This window comes from Phodopus roborovskii, unplaced genomic scaffold (genome assembly GCF_943737965.1).
Source record: "Phodopus roborovskii unplaced genomic scaffold, PHOROB, whole genome shotgun sequence".
Classification (NCBI taxonomy): domain Eukaryota; kingdom Metazoa; phylum Chordata; class Mammalia; order Rodentia; family Cricetidae; genus Phodopus; species Phodopus roborovskii.
The window spans coordinates 51255799-51277225 of NW_026126480.1; the positions used below are offsets into that span (position 1 = coordinate 51255799).

At 48.4% G+C, this 21427-nt stretch overlaps 1 protein-coding gene across 1 annotated transcript in view; it reads left to right on the forward strand.

Annotated features, from left to right (window-relative positions):
- Positions 1-21427, forward strand: part of Shank2 (SH3 and multiple ankyrin repeat domains 2) — a 420233-nt gene that overhangs the window by 109965 nt on the left and 288841 nt on the right. The window lies entirely within an intron of this gene.

A 21427-nucleotide genomic window follows, 5' to 3' on the forward strand; every position in this document is an offset into this window, starting at 1 on the left:
TGAATGTGTGACATAAATGAACCAAAATTTGATTTGGGGTTTTGAAAGATAATCTCACATTTCCTCTTCCCATCCTTCCATGGTCTTCCAGGTGTTGCTGAAGAGCAGATAGTTTTGGAATCTCTGGGGGGGGGTCTGGTCTGCCATCTCTCTGGCCCAGTCACCTCTGTTGTTCCTCATCCTACCCCAGCTTCCCAGAAGGTCTGGGTACCTACTCAATCCTCATACGTCTCTGGCACTCCGAAAGGAACACCTCAGTCTCTCCAGGATTCTGGAGGCTGCAGCCCAGCCCAAATTCAGATGCCAAAGCCAAGCCTGGCCCCTAGCCACTTCCTTCCTGGATCTGGATACAAATGGGCCACCAGCTTCTTGTGAATCCCCTGGGCCTGGCTCTGATATCCTCACAGATAAGCCCCTGTTTATCAGAGTGTCTCTGCCACTCTCTGCCACCACTGTGTCTAGGGACAGGATCTCTTAGAAGCAGGTGACTCCTTGAGTGCTCAATGAGGCAGGAGCTCTGTAGCCAAGTGAGAGAGACCCCATGCTCTGCTGCCAAGTGGGACCCCATGTCCCAATCTCACTGGCCAGGGAAATTCCTGTTTCTCTTCAGACTTACCTTTGCAGGCACCGACTGCTTGCTATGCACGTTTGATCTATGTTGCGGATTATGAATAGTCCATGACTCAGTTTCTGCAGCTGAGGCACAGCAGCATCTTCTGTCTCTGTGATCTTAGTGTCTAGTCTTAGACCTGGACCCTCAGGAAAGGGAACTGGGTGGACAGCTACCGGGCAAGGAACTGCCTGCTCACAGCTTCATGTAGTTTCTCATACCTACCACGAGGGGGTGGTGCGATCATGGAGCACCTCAGAGCCAGGTGTACAAGAGGAGGGGCTTGTAAAATGCAAATGATGAGAGTGTGGTTGGTCTAGATTCTTAACTCAGTGGGATTTAGGATCAGCTAGGGACCGCCTCTGGGTGTGTCTATGAGGTTTTGTTGTTGTTTTTGGTGTGTGCTTGTGTTGTGTATCGGTGTACACACGAGAAGGCAGAAAGCAGTCAGTTCTCTGTATTCTCTTCACCTTGTTTCTTGACATAAGTTCTCACTGAATCTGGAGTTTACAGATCTGGCTAGCCTGGCTGGCTAGGGAGCTCCAGTGATTGTCCAGTCTCCACCTCCCAGCACTGCCATTGAATATGTGCATCTCTGGGCCTGGCTTTTTTCATGGGTGGTGGGGAATTGAACTCTGTTCCTCAGACATGCACATAGGTTCTCTACCCTCTGAGCCATCTCCTCAACCCCTCTATAGACATTTAACTAAGGAGAGAAGATCCTGAATGTGGGCATCACTATCTCACAGACTGGCATTCAGGACTGGATAGAGAACTGCTGCCCCCTATGAGTGGGATGTGACCAGCCATCCCCACCCCCACCCCACCCCCGCTCCTGGCATCATGCCTTCCCCACCATGAAGAAGGGGCCCCTTGAACTGTGATCCAAAACTAACACTTCCCTCACATTGCTTTACATGTTATATTTATTTGTTTGTTTGTGTGTGTATATGTGGGTATGGGTGTGGAGGTTGGAGAACAACCCACAAGAATCTGTTCTCTCCTTCCACTGTGTGGGTCCCAAGGGTTGGACATTAGTTTTGGTGGTGGCACCTTCATCCATTGAGCCATCTCTCTGACCCTTAAGTTGCTTTTGTTAGTTATTTTGTCATAACATTTAGAAAAATAACCACTATAGCCCTGTTGCCGGAGACCTTCACTGTACAGGGGAAATGGGCGTGGGACAAAGGAGGCAATCACTTGGACACAGATATACCCAGGATCCCCAGGTGCTGCACAGTTTGAATGTCATGGACATAGTGGGGACTCCATCTCTACCAAAAACTACAGAGTGTCATTAGCTTCAGTCTCTCTCCAGAGACAGAGGGGCCTGTGTTTGACACAGTGTGGCATTTGGGTCCCATTTCATTCCAACCTCACTGGCTGACCTCAAATATAGTTCATGGAGGTTAAGCATGCAGAGGTCCCAGGTTACAATCAAGTAGCTGGGCACTTGTCTTCCTGTGTGACTCACAGAAGACACTGAGTAGATGTCAGCCTTCTCCCTCCCTGCCTCTCATACTTTCCAGAATGTTCCATGTGATTCTAGATCCTGTCAAGTTGACAGTAGTAAGCATTGCAAAGACACCTTGAATCTGCACACACTAGCTGCAGAGCTCCCTGTTAGCTCATGTCCCTGAGAACTGTCTAGACGCAGGGTTGTGGTGGGCACTGTGACAGTGCATGAGATGCTGTTAGTCTGTGAGTCTTCTCCATCTCTTGTTAACATTTTGAGAATACGCCTCAGAGGTTTGGTATTTAAGAAATGGTATTTATTCAGGAGAGAGAAATCTCAGCCAGCCATGACTTTAATAAGGACAAATTGATCTCAATCAGTGAGAGATGGCAGCAGCATTGGTATTAGGATGGGTCTGTTCCCTTCTGGCTTCAGGGACATGGACCCTGGAGGATGTGAATCTCAGGCCATCTGTGACCCATTGCCTTCAACTCTGTGCTTTATTTGGCGCTCTTCATAGAACATGAGCAGGAGCTGATGATAACAGTTAGCACTGTGGGAGAACCCCTGCCAGGAGTGGGGTACACACCTGTTATCCCAGCCTTTGGGAGGCAGAGGCAGGAGGATGTACAAGTTTGAGGTCAGCCAGTTCCAGGCTGGCAAGACTGTCACAAACAAGTTCCCTAAGTGGGTAGGTGGTTAGTTAATACACCATTCACCTTGCAAGCAGGAGGACCTGCATTTTAGCCTGAGCACCCACATGACACATCAGGCATGGTGGCTCCTACGTATAAATCCCAGTACTCAGGAGGTGGAGGCAGAAGGGGTTCTGGGGCTCCCTAGTCAGCCAGCTTTGCCTGCAATGAGGTCAAGGTCCCCTTGTGTGGTGGTTTGAATGGGAAACATCTCCCAAAAAGGCTCAGGCATTGGAACATTGGTCACCAGTCGGTGTTGCTGTCTGGGGAGTTTTAGGGGTCCAGCCTTGCTGGGGGAATGCATCATTAGGAGTAGGCTTTGAGGTTTTATAGCTTGCCCTATGCCTGGTTTACTCTCTGCTTCTGGCTTACAGTTGAAGACATGAGCTCTCAACTTCTGGCTCCCACCACCATGCTTGCCGCTTTAGAGCCATGCCACTCTCAAGATCCACACGCCAAAATAATCTCGTCCTTCCATAGGCCACCTCAGTCATGGCGTTTTGTCATCACAACAGAAAAGTAACTAAGACACAGCTAGAGATTTGTTTCAAAACACAAGGTCAATGGCTCCTAAGGAATGACACTTAAACTTATCCTCTGGCCTCCATATGCATACACATGAATGCATACACACAGGTACCGATACAAATAAGGAAATAAACACACACCCACAGGTGCAAAGAAAATATTCCTTCAAAATTAAAGAACCCCCATAACGACTCCTGCTGGCCCCACTGTTGTGGAGCTCAAAACACCACCCCGGTGCCTTCTGGGAAGGCATCATTTAAGGTGAATCTGGTTATTCATCTGTGAGGTCCACTTGGCTCCTCAGCTCAGACCTGGCGCAGACTGTGTGTTTGCTGTCTTCACAAGTGGAAAATAGCAAGTTGGCATCTAAGCTCTGGTGATGACTTAGTTTCAAGGCAACGGTTTTTGCCTGTGCCTCTCTCTGGGATGGTACAGAGAGTGGCGGTACAAGCACGGTATTGTGAGGAGACCTTGGGCCGCTGATACTCCACCCCAAAGGGGGCCGGCTGCCCCTCAGCTGCCTCTGCCATGGTTTTACTTCATGCTCAGAGAGGCATCTGATTCTCCTAAACCTGTCCCTGCCCTGAGTTCAGGGACTGGTGTTCTGAGACCCCACTAGGAAACACAGCTCGGGTCTGTGTGAAGCAGACCCCCAGGTTGCTGGAAGTTGTTTGGAGTGTTGGTGACATGGGTCTCCTGAGGCCTGGATGGCTTCTCTGTTTCACTTACAGGAGCAGCAGGTGCTGCCAATGGGCCTGAAGGCCCCATGGCCCCTTTGCTTCCTCTGAGTCAGGGAGGCCTCACTGCGATGATGAATGAGGGTGAGTGGGGGGAGGGGGTCAGGATGAAAGCAGTGTGTGGAAAGTGGGATTTCCTATGGCTCCAGTTAGAGGTAACACAGACAGGTACTTACTCCAAGGACCTCGATGGCTATAGGGTCTAAGGAGCCAGTCCCTGCTACATGGGGGGTGGTGGGATGGGGCAGTGTCTCCAGGCAGATGTCTGTACAATGCTGCTTCTCCCGAGAACATCCCAGTTTGGATTAAAGAAGATGTCGCCACCCATTGTCAGGGCGCCACAGAGACGGGCTCCTGGATATTGGTGAAAGATTGCTCAGCGTCTCTTTTAGGAGTTCCTTCAGAACATTTGTTATGCTAATTTTGGACTGCCAGGGATGATGCAGGCGTGAAATGGATGGCGTTTTTCATTCGTTTTGTAAAACATTATAAGGGTGATTTTCACTCCAGAAATGTAACAAACATAACGGGGTTGTTGACAAGAGTCCATGGGAAAAGGAGATGGCCTGGGGCTGGGATGCAGCTCAGTGGGCAGACTGCTAGCTTGGCACACCATGGGCTCCATCCCCAGCACAGCAGAAACTGGGTGTGGTGTCAGCCCCACACTCAGGAGGCAGCCTTAGGAGGACCAGGATTTCAAGGCCAGCCTGCCTTTTTTTCAGATCTCTTCCTGCCAGGGCTCCTAGTTGGAAGGTGCCTCCCAAGTTGAGGGAGGGTGTTCCCCACTCAGTTCAACATTTCTGAAAGCATCCTCACAGACATACCCAGAGGTGTGTCTCCTAAGTAATTCTAACTCCAGTTAAGTTGGAATGACGATGAACCCTGGAAGTGAGGGGAGAGGGCTGAAGCTGGGGTAGTGCTACAGTCCTCTGTCCCAGCACTTTGGGGTGCGGAGGGGCGTGGAGGCAGGGGGTCAGCTGTTCAGGCTTAATTCTCTGCTATCCATTGATATCAACGAGGGTTCCCAGAGAGAGAGGGAGAGAGAGAGGGAGACAGAGGGAGGGATGAGAGACGAGTGAATTGAACGACACTAAGATAGTGCTTTTGTAATAATGACTAATATCACTTGCATTACTTAGACTTTCATGGTAGCAAACATCTCCACATTCCCAGTGGCTTCATCCACTTGGTAGCTATGTCTACTGTTTTCTGAGTTTTTTCCTTTTTTCTCCGTCTTAGGGTGCAGATGGGAGACGACATCACTGTTTTGTAGGCAGTGGCTGCAGAGTGCAGGTGGTGGGCCCTGACATCAGTGGGGAGGAACAGGGAGGCTAGGAATCCAAGGATAAGGGCAGGACTGCCTCATGGCCATCAGAATTAAGAGATTTTCTCCGAGCTTAATGTGATCTGCCACAGAGAAGCAATGGCTGTGACCTGTGGCATCTGTGCCACAGTGGCCAGCACACAGAAGTGTGGCCCTGCAATTTCATAGTCAACTAGGGCCCAATTGCTTTCTATATTGCCATGCTGAGGCACTTTTGGGCACGTCTACAGAGTGGATTCATGCCTAGGCATCGTCACACTGTTCTGCAGACAAGCTTTCTGGTCACTACACAAGTATCGAGTGTACCCACCCTGTGAGCAGGGACACCAGCTCTTGATGTTACCCTGGGGAAGATGAAAGAGATGGAAAGGCCTTGCTCATACCACTTCCAGTTCCGTGGAGGTCAGTGTCCCTCCAGCCCTCTGTTCCCCTGTGTCCCAAGCCTTGGGCAGTGCTGTTGGAATGACATCCCTGGGATTTGATCTGCTCCCTGTGGTGTCTGCCCACCCTCCTAGGGGAGTCCTGCATCACTCTGTTCCATTCTTCCGAATATAGGCACCTCTTCACCATTGACTCCTCTCTGATGCAGGCTCGGGATGGTTGTGGGGGCTGAAGGTGATGTCTTAATGGTTCAGGTCAGGACCCATCCGTGAGGACTGCCCACTCTTGTCAGTGCGTGAGTCTGACATTTCTGCCTAGTCATATTCCAATTTCTTTCCTTGGTCCTGGCTCTGCCCCCTGGGTTCTACTGGAGGGAACTGATTCCTCCCCTAGGGAGACCCAGCCCCCTGCCATCTTCCTTTCTCTTCTCCAAACTCCCTTATGTTCTGGGTAGATGCAAGAAGGAGGCTCTTGCCACGTCATTCCCCAGGAGGGCCTTTCTGGGGGTGAGGTTGCCCTGGCAACCACACTTTGCAGCCCTCCTTGGTGCCTTGTGGGCCCCAGCAATCTATTCCTTCCGGAATCAACCTCCACTCGCTGACCTGAAGTGGCCTCCTATCCATCAGATGAGCTTCTCCTTCCAGCCACTGGGGATTCTGCTCTATCAGAGCACCCTGTGGCCCTGACTTCTCTCCATAGATGAAAGGGCCTAATAGTAAGGCTATCACTCACCTGGGTTTCTGGCAGGTTGTTTATTACAGGCCTTCCATTAACTAGAATTCTATAGAAAAAGAGCAAGGCTTAAAATATACCCACATGCATTTATAAATGTGTAAGCTTTTTTACAAAGAACATTGACTCTGCTTTATAGATTTATTGTTTATTTATGTGTATATGCTTGTAGTTGTATGTACATGTATGTAGATGCACATGATAACCAGAAGAGGGCAGTGGGTCTTCTGGAACTGGAATTGCAGACAGATGTGAGCCACCATATGGGTGCTGGGAACCGAACTCAGGTCCTTATGATGAGCAACCTGTGCTGGAGAGCCATCTCCCCAGCTCCTTGACCTGCTTTAAAGGAAACATTTAAAAACCTGTTATTCTGAGCTAAATAAAAGTGATAACAGCTTTGGAACATGGGTTTGGGTTGCCCTGAATGACACATTCCACTGTGGGGGCAGTTAAATGACCTTCATAGCCACAAGGAAGTTGTGAGTCAATACATTTGACAATTATGTCAGTTGGAGATGTCAGGAGGGGACATCCTCTGCATCTCAGATGTTACCTTATGACATCCCATCTTTCGGATTGGTTCAGGTGGAATTCTGCAAAGCTTGGTGATATGATATAGTTACCTAATAGCCATGAGAACATTGGACTTGAGACAGGTCAAAAATAAATGGCTGTTAAAGAGCTTACACAGTCCAAGATGAATTTGGTTGTCAGAGGACAACATTCCATCTCTCCACAGTCCTTGTCCTCCTCCAAGGTCAATAATGCAGGTTTTTGCTATAGATATGCAGTTTCTTCAAAGAAGGGCAAGTATGGTGTGTGTGCCCCCCCAAAACACACACACACACACACACACACACACACACCACATGGAAAGAGGGAAAAGAGATTTGCTACAAGAGTGGGCTCCTGTGATTTTTGAGCGCTGGGAAGTTTACCTCCTGCAGTCCTAAACTGGACCCTCAAGAGAGAGTGTGGTGGGACTTCCAGGCTGAAGGCTAGAGAAGAGATCCATCTGGGCTGAAGTTACCAGGCCGAGTGGACCCCCTCACCATACCCCAGTCTTGTTCTGTTCAGGGCTCATGGATTGGATACTGCACCCCCCTCCCCCCTACCGCCACCACTTGGGGAGAGCCATCTGCTTTAGAGTTGCATTGAAATGCTAATCTGGTCCAGGCTTGTTGCGCATCCATGGATAATCTTGGCATCTCAGTAAAGCTAACAGTGGCAGGCCTGAAAGATCCCCCTGCTCCTGCCAGGGCCTTAGTGCTGGTTTCCACATCCACAGGATCTGAATGCTGCCCTTTGCTTGACCCCTCAGAGAAGGGGCCCTTCTCTTCCCACCTAGGGGCCAGCAGGCTTCCTCACCTGTCAGTTGCATCAACCCCCCTGGTCGATGCTTTAGTCTCTGAGAAGAAGGTCTCCCACACCTCCCTCCCACAGTTCTCAAGTCCATGGCATCAGACAGAGAAATGGTCCTAAACTCAGTGCAAGAGGGACAGCACCAGCAACATCTCTTAAGAGTCTCTTCTGGAGCAGGAATGCATTCGAAATCTCCATGAATATTCAAAAGCATTCAGAGTTAACTCCGCTCAGGGATTATTTATTTGAACACTGTAGGAAGCGTTATTGTTTATAAAATAGACAGAAGAGAAGCTTTTGTCTCCATGTGTTTCTTTTGAGCCTCCTTCTCAGGACTGTGAGTTCTGTTCCTTTAAACCCAGAAGACAGCAGAGCACACTGGGCTCTGCAGGTGGCAGTGGGGTAGGGGTGGGGCACCAGCCTAGAGATGGTGGGAACTGAGGGTGGCCTGCTGCTTTGTGAACTTCATGAGGAACCCTCGTTCCCTTGTAAAACTTCCTGGATTCCAGATTTGGAGTGGTAAATCTGCCTTCTCACCTTGTCTCAAAAACAAAAGCAAAAATACAAAATAAAGCACAATAAAGGTTAGTGGGAACTCTGAGGAAGGATGGTCCTGTGGCTACAAATTCTTCTACCAGGCTTTAGGTTTCTGGCTTTAGAGGTTCAGCTTCCTTTGGATGATGGGTGAAAGAAGTGGAGCAGGAGATTTGGAGGAGATGGAAGGAACATTCTAGAACATGATATTCCTTTGTATATAGCTTGACTTTCAGGGGACTCCTTTAGCTACCAGTTACCCCATTTATAAGTATGAAAAGCGCCTTCCTTGCTTTGGGTCAATGATGATAGAAATGCATGTGTATCTCAGCTAAGTGTCAGCAGAACAGGGCATGCTTGAAACAGAACTCTGGTGGCACAGGGCATATTTTGAACCACAGAGGAACCTTGGTAAGGGTTCTTGGAACAGCCCAGCAGGTTTAACCTCACCCTGGTTCTCCATCCCACACCCCCTCTGTGGTACAGAGCTCCTCAGCTTGGCTTTGTGTGTTTCTTAGATGCATGGGTGGAAGGAAGCCATGATGGGAGGCAGGTAAGGACCTGCTGACCTTGTAGTTTGAGAGGAGACACTCAGAATGTTGAGTCTGTGGAGGGGAGGGCTGAGTTGGACTCCAGTTTGTTCTCAGGGTTCCTTTTGCAGAGACCAAAGAAGACTTTCAATGTGGCAATGGCTCATGGAAGCCAAAGTCAGAAAGAAAATTCCACTGTGTCAGAGGCCTGACATCACATCCAGCCTCTGCAGGCCAGACTCTCCAGGCAGAGCAAAGTGGCCCTCAGGAATCATGCAAGCCACCCATTGTCCCTCTCATGTCTGCTTGGAGGTGGCTTTGACTTGGTGGCACTCCCTAGTCCCCAGCAAGGCCACAAACATAATGGAAATATTTCAGACATGGGGCCAATGCTGAAGCCTCTCCCCTCCTCCTTCCCCTGTACTTTCTCTCCCCCTCCCCCTCCCCCTTCCCCTCTCCCTTTTCCCACCTCACTCAGAGTGGCCAACCCTAGCCTATTTCTTATGGCTTCAATTAGGCCTGTTAAGAGGTTTGGTGAGATTTACATGAAACAATTGTGGATGACAACAGCCTTGCTTGACCTTGTCATCTGTTGGGAGCCTTGGCCCTGCCATCCTTGGAACAAAGGGGAGTGTGAAAGGGGAGGGGCTCAGAGTCCTGTGACCTCATAGCCTCTCATCGGGCCCCATCCCCCAGCACCTTCTTGGGGACTGAGTTTTCTGAAGTAGTCTTTGGGGACCATGTAGAGACAGAGACAGACGGTGGCTTGTGTCACACATTCACAGTGTATGATGATTGAGGGTCTGACACAACTCCTGAGTCTTAGCTCCTCAGAGCCTTTCCTTTTGTTTGTATTCAGTTTTTGCTTTTTGTTTTTAATTGTTGTTTTCTGCCTCTTTTTTCCCCCACAAAACCTATTACACTTATTTAGTGTGTGTAGATCAGAGAGCTTTCAGGGGTTGATTCTCTCCTACCTGTGGGTACCAGGGACAACCTCAGTCCTCAGCCTTGGCAGTCAGCAAGCACTTTACCCACTGAGCCATCGCTTTGGCCTCTGTTTTCCTTTTTACTGACATAGAAGCATACTCTGTAACCCAGACTGACATGGGACTCACTATGTAGCTTGTGCTGGCCTCACACTCCAGCAATCCTCCTGTCTCAGCCTACCAGAGCTGGGGTTGCAGGTATGAGCTGCCACACCCCTAAAAGTCTCTCTTTCTAACAAAATATCTTCCTTGCCTCCAATCATCCTACCCCACACTGGAAAGATAGTCAGAGTTACATTTCCAGTGGCCTTGTCACTAGTGTGGACTCCTGGGCTGAGCATTAGATGAGCATGCCGAAAAGTCATTTGCAGTGCAGCCACAGACACGTGGAGAGTCCTTTGTTTAATCTTGTTTGATTTTGAATGGCTGCTCTTTTAAGTTTTTAGTTTGGGTTTATCAGCATGTGAAATACTTACATCATTTTGAAGTTTAAGCTACAAAGCAAAACAGGACACAAAAGCCCAGGTTTCCCCTCTTATCTTCTCTGTTCTCCTCCTTCCCACAGGTGGTTCCTTAGCCCCCCCTTCTCTGGGCAGGGAGGACCTAGCTCGAACCCCAGCACCACTAAAGAGCCAGGCATGGCAGGGCAGTGCCCATCTGTAACCCCATTGTTGAAGGGCAGAGACAAATTTGCTAGCCAGCTGAGCCAATGGTGAACTCTGGCCTTAGTGAGAGAGAGACCCTGCCTCAAAAAATAAGGTGGAGCGTGCTAGATGAAGACACCTCAGTTCTGTGACTTACACACACACACACACACACACACACACACACACACGTATACACACACATAGTTTTAAAAAGGTAAAACACACCCTTCTATCATGCATAGGGGTGTTTTGATACATAATCATGTATAACAGGCATGTGGTTTATTAAGGCCCAGGAGTAGAGCAGTTAACGCTATGTCACTGGAATTGAAAGTAATGCCTATAAGGCAGGAATGTTCCTGCCTCTTTTTACAACTGAGGAAACAGGCTCAGAGATGCTAAGTTACATGACCAAAACCACACAGCCAGCAAACTTAAACCTGACTAGAAGCTAGGTCTTGTCACAACTGGACCCCTATATATGCCATAGTTTCTGTGGCTTTGGAAACTGCCAGTCACTGAGTTTTGGTTGGTAACTCCTGATTAATTGCATAATGATATTCACGGAGTTGGAGAGATGGCTCAGCAGTTAAGATCACTGGTTGCTCTTCCAGAGGACCTGAGTTCGATTTTCAGCACCCACCTGGTGGCTCACAGCCATCTGTAACTCCACTTCCAGGGGATCTGGCCTCTGCTGGCACCACACACACATATGATACATAGATAAACATTCAAGCAAGATACACTACACACACACACACCAGGTGTTAGATCCCCACTTGTAATTCCATTAATCTGACTGAGAAGGAGGGTCACTATGAGCCCCAGGCCTTGGCTAGACAAACCTGAAGGACATTAACTTGTGTCTTGTAATCAGTGAAAGGAGACTCACATGGTGGTTGTACCTGGGCCAGCTGACAGTACTAAGCATGGCTGGTGACTTTGTGGTCCAAGGACTTGATCATCCATCCCTCTGTAGGGAGGGCTCACTGTTTTTGGCATGCACCTGAGGTGCTTTGGGGTGACTTGAAGTTTCTCTTCAGAAAGCTCCCACCTGGGTGCTGGAGGGTCCCTGCTGTGGTGATTCTGGTGATAGCTGCTGTCTGTGGGACACCTGCAGTTTAGTAATTGCTTTGTTTTCTCAGGTCAGATGCCTCAAAGAGTGAAGGCATTTAAAACACAGGCTGGCAGCCTTTGGACATCAGGTACAGCCTTAACCTTGCATGTCTCTTGGACCAGGCTGTGGACTTTGAGTGTTCACAGGACCAAGAGATGACTCACTCTTTGCCTTCAAAAGTGGTCCTGTTGCACAGTGCCTCTTTCTGGACATCTTTACCTCTTCATTTCCATTTAAAGAGTTAAGTGGTGTACCCCATGATGCACCATGGCCTGGCTTGCTGGCACACTCCAAATACTGTGCAGTGGGGATGATGTGTTTCTGAGGGAGATGTCATAATGCAGGGACATGCTGGGCTCCACCTCTTCATAGCTCCAGGATCGCATTCCCTGGGAAAGCATCTACAGGCCTCCAGGTCCAGCGAGTGTTTGCTTTCTGTGTGCATGGCATCATTGCTTTGGGTGAAGTAGGGGGCTTCTTGCCATTCAGTGACACAGGTGGATAATCCTAACAGCGTCCTTGCTCTAGTCAATCATGCTCCATTAGAGTTCTGGGAATCATTTCTGAAGCTTGCTGTGCTTGCTGCATGAAAGGTTGATGGTGTGTGTGTGTGTGTGTGTGTGTGTGTGTGTGTGTGTTTATGCTGCTGATGCCAGGAATTGCTAGCTTTGTAGTCTGGAAATGCCACAAGCTTTTCTTCTGTGTGACCACGTGATAGGTCAGCAAAGGAGGTGCAGGGGGGCTATTGGGTCTGGGCCTCCCACTTCATATCTGCTTGGTTGTTCCCAGTCCTAACTGACCTCTCCCTGACTCCCAGATTAAACCCAGTATGAAATGTCAAAGGGGCTTGGCTACTGGACTCTGCTACCTGCACACCAAGGCAGCCTGCAAAGCTTGTTTATCCCCTGATTCACAGGAAGGTATGCCTGTGGGTTTGTGGTGGCTTTGCATAAATCCACCCCTGGAGGAGGGGATTAGCACTCTTGCACATTCCCCTGATCCTTTTCCGGACTCCACAGCTGAGCCTGGCATAGGAGCTGATTGGTGAGCACAGTGTGGATGGGAAAGAACATGCAAGACCATGCAAACACATGCCTGCTGGTCCCAGGGTTACATTCCCAAATCAGGGGAGGCAAGAAAATGCAGAAAATGATGCCTATTGCCATCAGTCAGTTTTCAAGTGTGACCTTGACCATAGTTTCAAAGTGTAACCAAGGCACTTATCTTTATTTGCTGGGCTTATGCAGGCTTTGTCATAGCCCAAAGAACTGTCCACTATCCACTCATCCAACCAGCTTGGAAGGCAGGGGTAGATACTGTCCTGGGGCTCAGCAGGTTTCCTGTGCTCACTTTTGAGGCCTGTTGCCTGTGATTCTTTCCTGGATTGTGTGGACACACTCTCCTTCTAGTGATTGAGGACAAGTGGTGGTGTGATGTCAAGTGGTTCTAGTGGCATCTCATCAGGTCTGCTGGGTTCAGTTTGAGCAGTAGATGGGGTGGAAGGCCTGTCCTGGTGTGGCTCCTATCCCTCCCAGAAGCTCGCAGGCGTTAACATTGAAACTGCTGCACACACGCCTTGATGGCTATTCTCGGATTATTGTCCCTCATTATCTGTCCACAGATGGCACCGTGAATCATAACCGAAGGAATTAAAATGTGAGGTGCCAGTATGTAGTTGCTAAGGGATTGAGGGTGTGGTGCATACAGTCTGACGACATACACAGGCAGATCTGGGAACGGCTGGTCTCTGCACTGGAGATGAGAGTCTCAGCCGCAGCTAAGTGTCCCCAGGAGACCAAGCACTGGGTTTAAAAGCAGACTTCAGTGTTTGGATCAGCTTTCATGGATTCGTGGATGGGATTGTCACATGGGCAAACAGTACCCAGAAAGTCCCAGAAAGGCCATGGAAAGCTGGTAGCTGAAGCTGGTAGCTGAGACCAGGAGGTGTCCTCTAGACCCTCAACATGGACTCCTAAAAGAAAGAAAGAGAGAGAGGGAGGGAAAGAGGAAGGAGGGAGGGAGGGAGGGAGGGAGGGAGGGACGGAGGGAGGAAGGAAGGAAGGAAGCTACCAAAATGTAGTTCTTATTGGGGAGGGCATCTTGGGAGTGAAGGGCACACTGCCTGCAGCTGTCAGCCACTGAGCTGATGTTCTTGCCTACACCCAGCCTCTTATTCTTCCTTTCAAGGTATACCAAAAGGCTTAGTTATGCAAAGTCCCTGGCCATCCTCTTCTGCTCTTCAGAAAGACTCTGGATTGGGAGGTGGTTGTGGGTGAGTGGCATCCCTTAGTCCCTGTCCAGGGAGCTGTGACTAAACATTCTCCTGGCAAGAGACAGGTTGTGTCTAAGAAACAAGGGAGCCTGAGAGGATTGGCCTCAAAATTCTTGGATTCTTGGTCATATGGCTTGGCTGACTCCAGCCCTAGGGCAGCAACAGGTGTGAAATGAAGACCCCTGGGGAAGATGTGTGCCCTGTCCCCAGCAGCCCTTAGAACACTATAAGGTGAGGACAATCCCCCTCAACTTATAGTGTTCTGTGCCTGCTCCACAGTGTCAATGGCTCCATCGAAAAATGAGTAAAAATGCTAACTGCCCATGTGACTGCTGAGGACATTTGCTGGTGCACAGGGCCTCTTCCCTGAAGTATGGTACATGTTGCTTAAGGAACTGGACAACGGTAGTGTCCCTAGATGGAAATTAACAGACACAGAGTCAAATTAAAGAGGGACTTGAACCATCAACACAGCTGAGCTGCCGTCAGACTCCTTACCCAAATGCCTTGATGGATGTGGCCAGTGGTTTAACATTAGGTGTACTGGCCTGGTTTCATGTCAACTGGACACAAGATAGAGCCATCAGAGGAAGCTGAAGAAATGACTCCTTGAGATCCAGCTGTAAGGCATTTTCTCATTTAGTGATCAGTGGGGGAGGGCCCAGCCCATGGCAGGTGGTGCCATCTCTGGGTTGCTGGCTCTGGGTTCTATGAGAAGGTAGGCTAAGCAAGCAATGGGAAATAAGCCATTAAGCAGCTCCCCTCCATGGCCTCTGCATCAGCCCCTGCCTCTGGGATCCTGCTCTGTTTGATTTCCCATCCTGACTTCCTTCAGTGATGAACAGCAGCAATGCTAAAGTATAAGCCAAATAAACCCTTTCCTCCCCAGTGACATCAGTTGTCCCTACACATGGTGAAGGAACTCAGGTAGCTGCTCTTGGGATTGTTCTAGCCAAGTAAACACCTTTTGATTAAAAAGATCCTTTTAAGTGTCAAATAAAATTCTCAGTTATTCAATTGTGTGGTGTTTCCATCACATATATTCCACACATATAGGATGGGTGGGCCCTGGGGATCCGAGTGTCTTCAGAGCAGACCAACTCATGATCACAGGAAAAAGGAGGAAAGAGGTGGGAATAGTTCCTTTACTTAAGGAGCTTATTCTCCGACTTGGGGGCTCATTATAAGCGTGATTGTTTTTCCCCCAAAGGACCCCATCTCCCAAGGTTTATTTATAAGCACCAGAGGTTTGCTGAGATACTGACTGCTGATGGGGGCAGGGAATGGGAATGGGTTTTGTTTCATTTTCTTTCTCTTTGCTGGAGGGAAGGGAAGTCATACTATGGACAGAACCAAGGAGGCTTAGAATAGTGAGCTCGTCATCCCGGCACTGGGGAGACTGAGGCAGGAGGATGACAAGAGTTTGAGGCCTGCCTAAGTGACACATAAGAACCTGTCTGAAAAACAAAGACAAAAGAGAAACAAAATCAGCCAGTCTTAGTCATCTGTGGTTCCAGGACCTGCAGCTGCCAAACAGCAAGTGGTTTCCAGGGGCAGTGATTTTTATGAAATTGTTTTGTTTTGTTTTTTCAGTTACTTGTAGAAGCTGATCCAATAACATCCCTTCAAAACTCCAGTTTGTATGTTCCTAGGTGGACCTGATTTTAGGTCTTATAACTTAATTTAAGCATTTTGTCCCTCACTAAATGACATAAACTAGTTCATGTGTGTGTGGTGTGAGTTGAAAATAGTAGGAGTTACTCTTGCAAGTGATTTTAGTCACCCATACACAACATCTGCCCAAAACTGTGACATGGAGAGTGCCAGAAATAGGTCTCAAATTTTAAACAGTGGGCCACTCTGCATGGGGTTGTGATACCCTGCACCAAACTTCTCCCTCCCACTCAGGACACAACCATTTCCCTTGAATATCTCAATGATATATACTACCTGCCTCTTAGTCACTCAATAGCATCTTAGGTCATGGCAGAACTTGTGTTCAAGTGGCTCTTGTTTCATTTAGTAATATCCCCAAAGCACAAGCGTCATGAGGGATGTTGGCTATTTAGATATGCCAGAGTTCTAGAAGCAAGAAAAATTTTTAAGCGAAGAGGTAAAGATCTCAGTGTATGTGTGGTTTTGAGCTGTCTGCTTTTAGGTATCCGTTAGGCCTTGGCACACAGCTCTCAACAATGAGGAGGAGGATGACTGCAGTGTCTCTACCTTTGTGCCTTAAGCATTGTGACATCAGGGTGGAAAGAGCTGTGAACAAATGATGGTGGTGTCTCTGCAGCTGTGTTGCTGTAACAAAATGCCTGACAAAAGTAACTTAAGGAAGAAGCCTATTGTGGCTCCCAGTGTAGTCTTATTACAAGAAGACATGACTGTGGGTGAACTCTAGCGGTGATGGCAGCTGGTAACATTCCCATTCAGGAAGAGAGAAATGAATACTGGTGCTCAGCGCTCTCATTCTCTCTCTCTCTCTCTCTTTCTCTCTCTCTCTCTCTCTCACTCAGTCCAGAACCCCAGACTATGGGATGGTGGGGATGGTGCTGCCCATGCTCAGGGTATATCTTCCCTCCTCAGTTGAACATGTCTGGAAACACCCTCACAGACCTGCACAGAGGTGTACCTCCTAGGTGATTCCAAATCCAGGCAGACTGATAACAAGAATGACCATGATAACATGCTCAACCTTGGTGCGCTATCATGTCACTCAGCAAGCTAACACATGTACATGTACACACATTCACAGACATGTGTGCATGTGAATGTGCACTGATCTTAGATGTCACTTTTTTTTTTTTTTTTTTTTTTTTTTTGTCTACAGAAAATAGGGGCTGCTTTCTACCTCTGAAGCAGACCTCATCCATTGTTCCCTCTTGCTTCCTCAAACAGACAGATGAGCCTCACGCCTCACACAAGCACTGGAGAATTTTCTGCAGATAGATCCCAATGAGAACATGTGCATGGCACCTATTTTACCCCCTCTTAGTGTTTAAATGGGTGAGGTGTGCCTTTATGTAATGACAATCCCATTTTCCCGAGCTTTCAAAGCCATCTCAGCTGCCCATCAGCCTCTTCATGCTGTGAGGTCATGAGTTAGCTGTTTTGCTGATGTTGAGTAGATATGAGTGGCCCCTGCCATGACCTGATAGCTCATCCTCCTCATGGCCACAATGTGTCGCAGCCAGTCTAGGAACAGCTCTGTCCCCATCTCAACTTCTCTGGGTCTTGTTCCTTCTGCCCTATAAGTGGGAGCTGCCACATTTACCTCATTTACCACATTTACCTCAAGGCCAAGTAGTAATATCCCGGTCCTTTGTGGATTCACAGAGCCTTTGCTAGCTGAGCATCCATCAAGCCCCCTCTTTGATACCCTTTCTCTGCAAACACCAGGGAGTTGCTGCATTTCTGTGGAAACTTTGGAGAAGAGAAGGTGCCCTTCAAAGCCATTGCTGTGTGTCAGAAGAGAAATTCACATTTTATTGCTAAATATGAAGCTGCATTTGGGTGATGTCAGAATCAATGATAATTAGAATAATGAAAACCACAAGAAGCTTCCACATTTCTCTGATGTTCCTCATGGCTTTTCCCATCTGTGTGTCTGTGTTCACAAGCGTTCCCATGAACATACATACATACACACACACACACATACTACTTTGCTAGGCCACGTAACATTGCATCATGGCAACATGTTGTGGCTCATCTTTGTTATCAGCTTGACTGGATTTGGAATCACCTAGGAGAGACACCTCTGTGCAGGGGGATCATAAACAGTGTGTGTGTGTGTGTGTGTGTGTGTGTGTGTGTGTGTGTGTGTGTGTTGCCCATGGAGACCAGAAGAGAAACTAGATAGTGTGCTAGGAATTGAACCCAGCTCCTCTGTAAGAATAGCCAGGGCTCTTCTGCTCGTAACCACTGAGCCATCTCTCCCGCCCCACTCTTTGGACACAGCATCCCTGGGAGAGACAGCATCAGTGCTTACTCTCAAAACTTTCTTAACTAGAGTGTGCTGTGTCATCTGAGAAACATGGTTTTGAACCCCAGCTCCAGACTCCATAGTACATGTGGCCATTGAGTCTCTTTCTTTAAAAAAAATTATTTTTATTTTGAATTATATATATATATATATATATATATATATATATATATATATATGGGTTTATGTGTGTGTGTGTGTGTGTGTAGCTCCTATGGAGGCCAGAGAAGGTGTCAGATACCCTGGTTCCTGGAGTTATAAGTAACTGGGAGCTGCTCATGTGGGTTCTGGGAACCTAACTTGAATCCTCTACAAGAGTGATATGAATTCTTAACCGCCGAACCTTCCCTCCAGCCCATTGGGCCTCTTCTTGATCCAGGTGGCCCAGTCATCTGTTGCTCCCTATGGTACACCCATGTTGCATGTATCACACAGACACAGTTTAGACACAATAAGATACAAAATGCAGTCCACTCCATCAATGAATAACACCCCCCCCTACCTTGTCTACCTCTAAAATCATGGTCCTGTGTGCTAGACATGGTAATATTTAAGGTTCAAAGCCAGAGAAAATAGTTTGTTGCCCCTCCCAAGCCCTGGTCAGGTTTGTTGGTGTTTTGTGCAGCTCTACATTCTCTTACCGGGAATATGGGGCAGGAGGGACGTTACTGGCTTATGAACCACACACATGAAACCCTTGCAGCTATTGGAGGCTGAAGTCCAAGGACAGAGTGTGACCTTAATAAGCACACTCCTCAAGAACAGCCCCAGCATACACACTAGTCTGGCACAAAGCAAGTTCACAGTGACCCCAACAGGGAAACAGGCAGGTGCTCTGTGGTGGGCTGGGGTGGCAGCTAACACATCTGTAGCGCTCTGGGAGGATAGCTCCAACTGCTGCACTGCCTCCACACCTGGCCTACCACATCTGGCTCCCATGCATTCAGCAAGGCCTTGTGCAGGGGACCCACACAGTCCTCAGGCACTATCCATGGTGCCCTGTCTGTTCCCACTGCCTCATCTTTGAGTCTTTGGTGGGGTACACTGTACCAGGGACATCAAGATGAGCAGGACCTCTTATCTCCCCACCAGCCCTAAACTCTTCTGATAAGTGTGAGCACAGGACCCAGAAGGTGAAGGAATTCCTTGAAACCACAACGATGAGAAAATTGACGTAAGCATCAGCCACGAGGGAGAGAGCTGAGGCTTTTAGGTGTTGCTTCTGGAGGTGTTCTGTTTCCTTGGGTAAAGTATTGAAGTGCTGCTCTGGGAGTGTGAGGAGGTCTTGGGGCTTGGCGGAGTGCAGGACTTGGGGAGGACCTGTCTGTAGTGTTTCTCTGAACTCTATGGAACGGGTTGGGATGTCTACATGCTACCTGTGACAGTAATGCCATCCTCCCCAGCCGTGGTCTCAGCCTCACCCACGAGGCTGAGTGTAGTCGCTTCCTATGTGCCCGACTCCTCGTAGGGTGTGATTGGCAGGTTACGGATTCTGAAGCTGTTCTTCAAAGAGCGCGAGACAAAATTAATGTTAAGTGTAAGCATTTGAGGCGCCACAGAGAAGACGGTTGTCAGTTTCTGAGGTATGAAAACAGATGACACATCTCTTCCTCCTCATAGCTAGTGGATCTAGTTACATGGGAGCTGTGTCTTCTCGATGATTCATTTCCTGGATGCTCTGCTGGCCAGGTGGCTCCATGGACAGGAGCCAGATAAGCACCTTTTCCTGCCTCAACAGGGGGTCCTGTTGGAGGAGGGGGTGTTCCTGTTCACAGAGTGTCCTGAGTCCTCAGGGTTCCCAGAGTCCCTGCATACAAAGGGTAGAGCACCCTGGGCTCTGGGGTTGGGTCTGATCTGTGGGAAGCTGTTTTTGCCTGGCTACAGTCGGAGGAGTGTGGATTGAGAAAAGCTAGGTAAAGACGTTAAGAGGAAGACAGAAACACAGGATAGAGACAGGAGGGCAAATCCAGGCAACACTGAATGCCCTTAGTTTATTCTTCAACATTCTTAAGTACCCAACCCAAAGTGTGGACAATGGCAGAAGACTTCTATTATCATGTATAAGGAGCAAATAGACTTACTTCCCTTAATCCTCGAGATATTTGGTAGCCGCAACTGTTATCTGGTCTTCAGAGTCAAGAGTAAACACACCTGAGCCCATCTCTTGTTATTTAGATAAAACATCCACTACCAAGGCCTTAACCAAGCATTTAGACCTTTAGGTCTTTTTACATACTGCGGACAGTTTTGAACTCTCAGATCTTGGGGCAAGATGAAGTGGACCCATCTTTGTGGGCCCCAACACTGATCTACTCTGGCTCTCCATGAAGGAGTCCCGCTGACAGTCTCTTGGGAGGTGCCTGGAGTATCCTTAAAGGGCTCCCCACCCACTGTGGATATCACAGGGGTCTAATGCCAGGAACAGACAGGATACAGAGGGCTGATGACAGGGAGGGTGAGCACCAGCCTGGCGCTCTTACAGCCTGTCTTGTTAAAGGTGTGGTCAGTGGAATGTATTAACACATCTTCTGCCCTGTCCATCAGGAGAGGATCTAGCTCTGATTGGCTAGAGCCAATACCTTGGCTTTGGTATTGTCTTAGTTTCTCTGTTGCTGCAATAGAGATGAAAAGCAGCTTGGGGAGGAAAGAGTTTATTTGGCTCACAGGTTAGCATACAGTTCATCTAGGAAGTCAAGGCAAGAGCTCAAGGCAGGAACCTGGAGGCAGGGACTGAAGCAGATGCCTTGGAGGGATTCTGTTTACAGACTTGCTCTCCAGAGCTTCCTCAGCCTGCTTTCTTATATAATCCAGGATCACCTACTTATCCAGTGGTGTTATCACCCACCGTGGACTGGGCCATTAATCAAAAAACTGCACCACAGCTTGCCCACAGGCCAATCTGATAGAGACATTTTCTTGATTGAGGTTCCTCTTCTCAGATTATTCTAGCTTGTGCCAAGTTGACTAAGATTAACTGGCACAGGAGCAACCAGCTCTGTGATGGACAGGTCACCTGCTCCTGCTGTCTTCTCCCTCTTCTGATCAGCCGCTCAAAAACAGTGTGTGGAACAAGTGTCTGACGTCTGTGCTGTTACTGAGTTATTCTTACTAACAAACATGATGGAGATCAAAGAAGACCGCATCCTGCCTCCTTCTTTCACATCTAGACCTACATCCTCAGTGGGCTGTGGAGATCTGTACCCTGCTTTTCTCTCTCTTAAGACATCTTTGGGAAGCATAGGCAAGCAGTGATGAAGGGGTTTGGGGTGGCACTGCTTCCTGGAGGTTTTCCAGAGAGAAACATGCAAGCAATTCATAAATATTTACATCAGCTTCATTTGCATAGCAGACCTAATTACTTCATCCAGAACCATGTGGAGGCCTGAGCCTTGAAAGCTGAGGTGGCAGCAAGTTCATCTCTTTGTCCCTGTAATTCCTTTTAGGCAGGGACATTCCAGCCATGTGCTGGCTGTTCCTTACTGTAGGATGAGTAGATTTCTCATTCTGCCCACCAGGACAGGCTGTGAA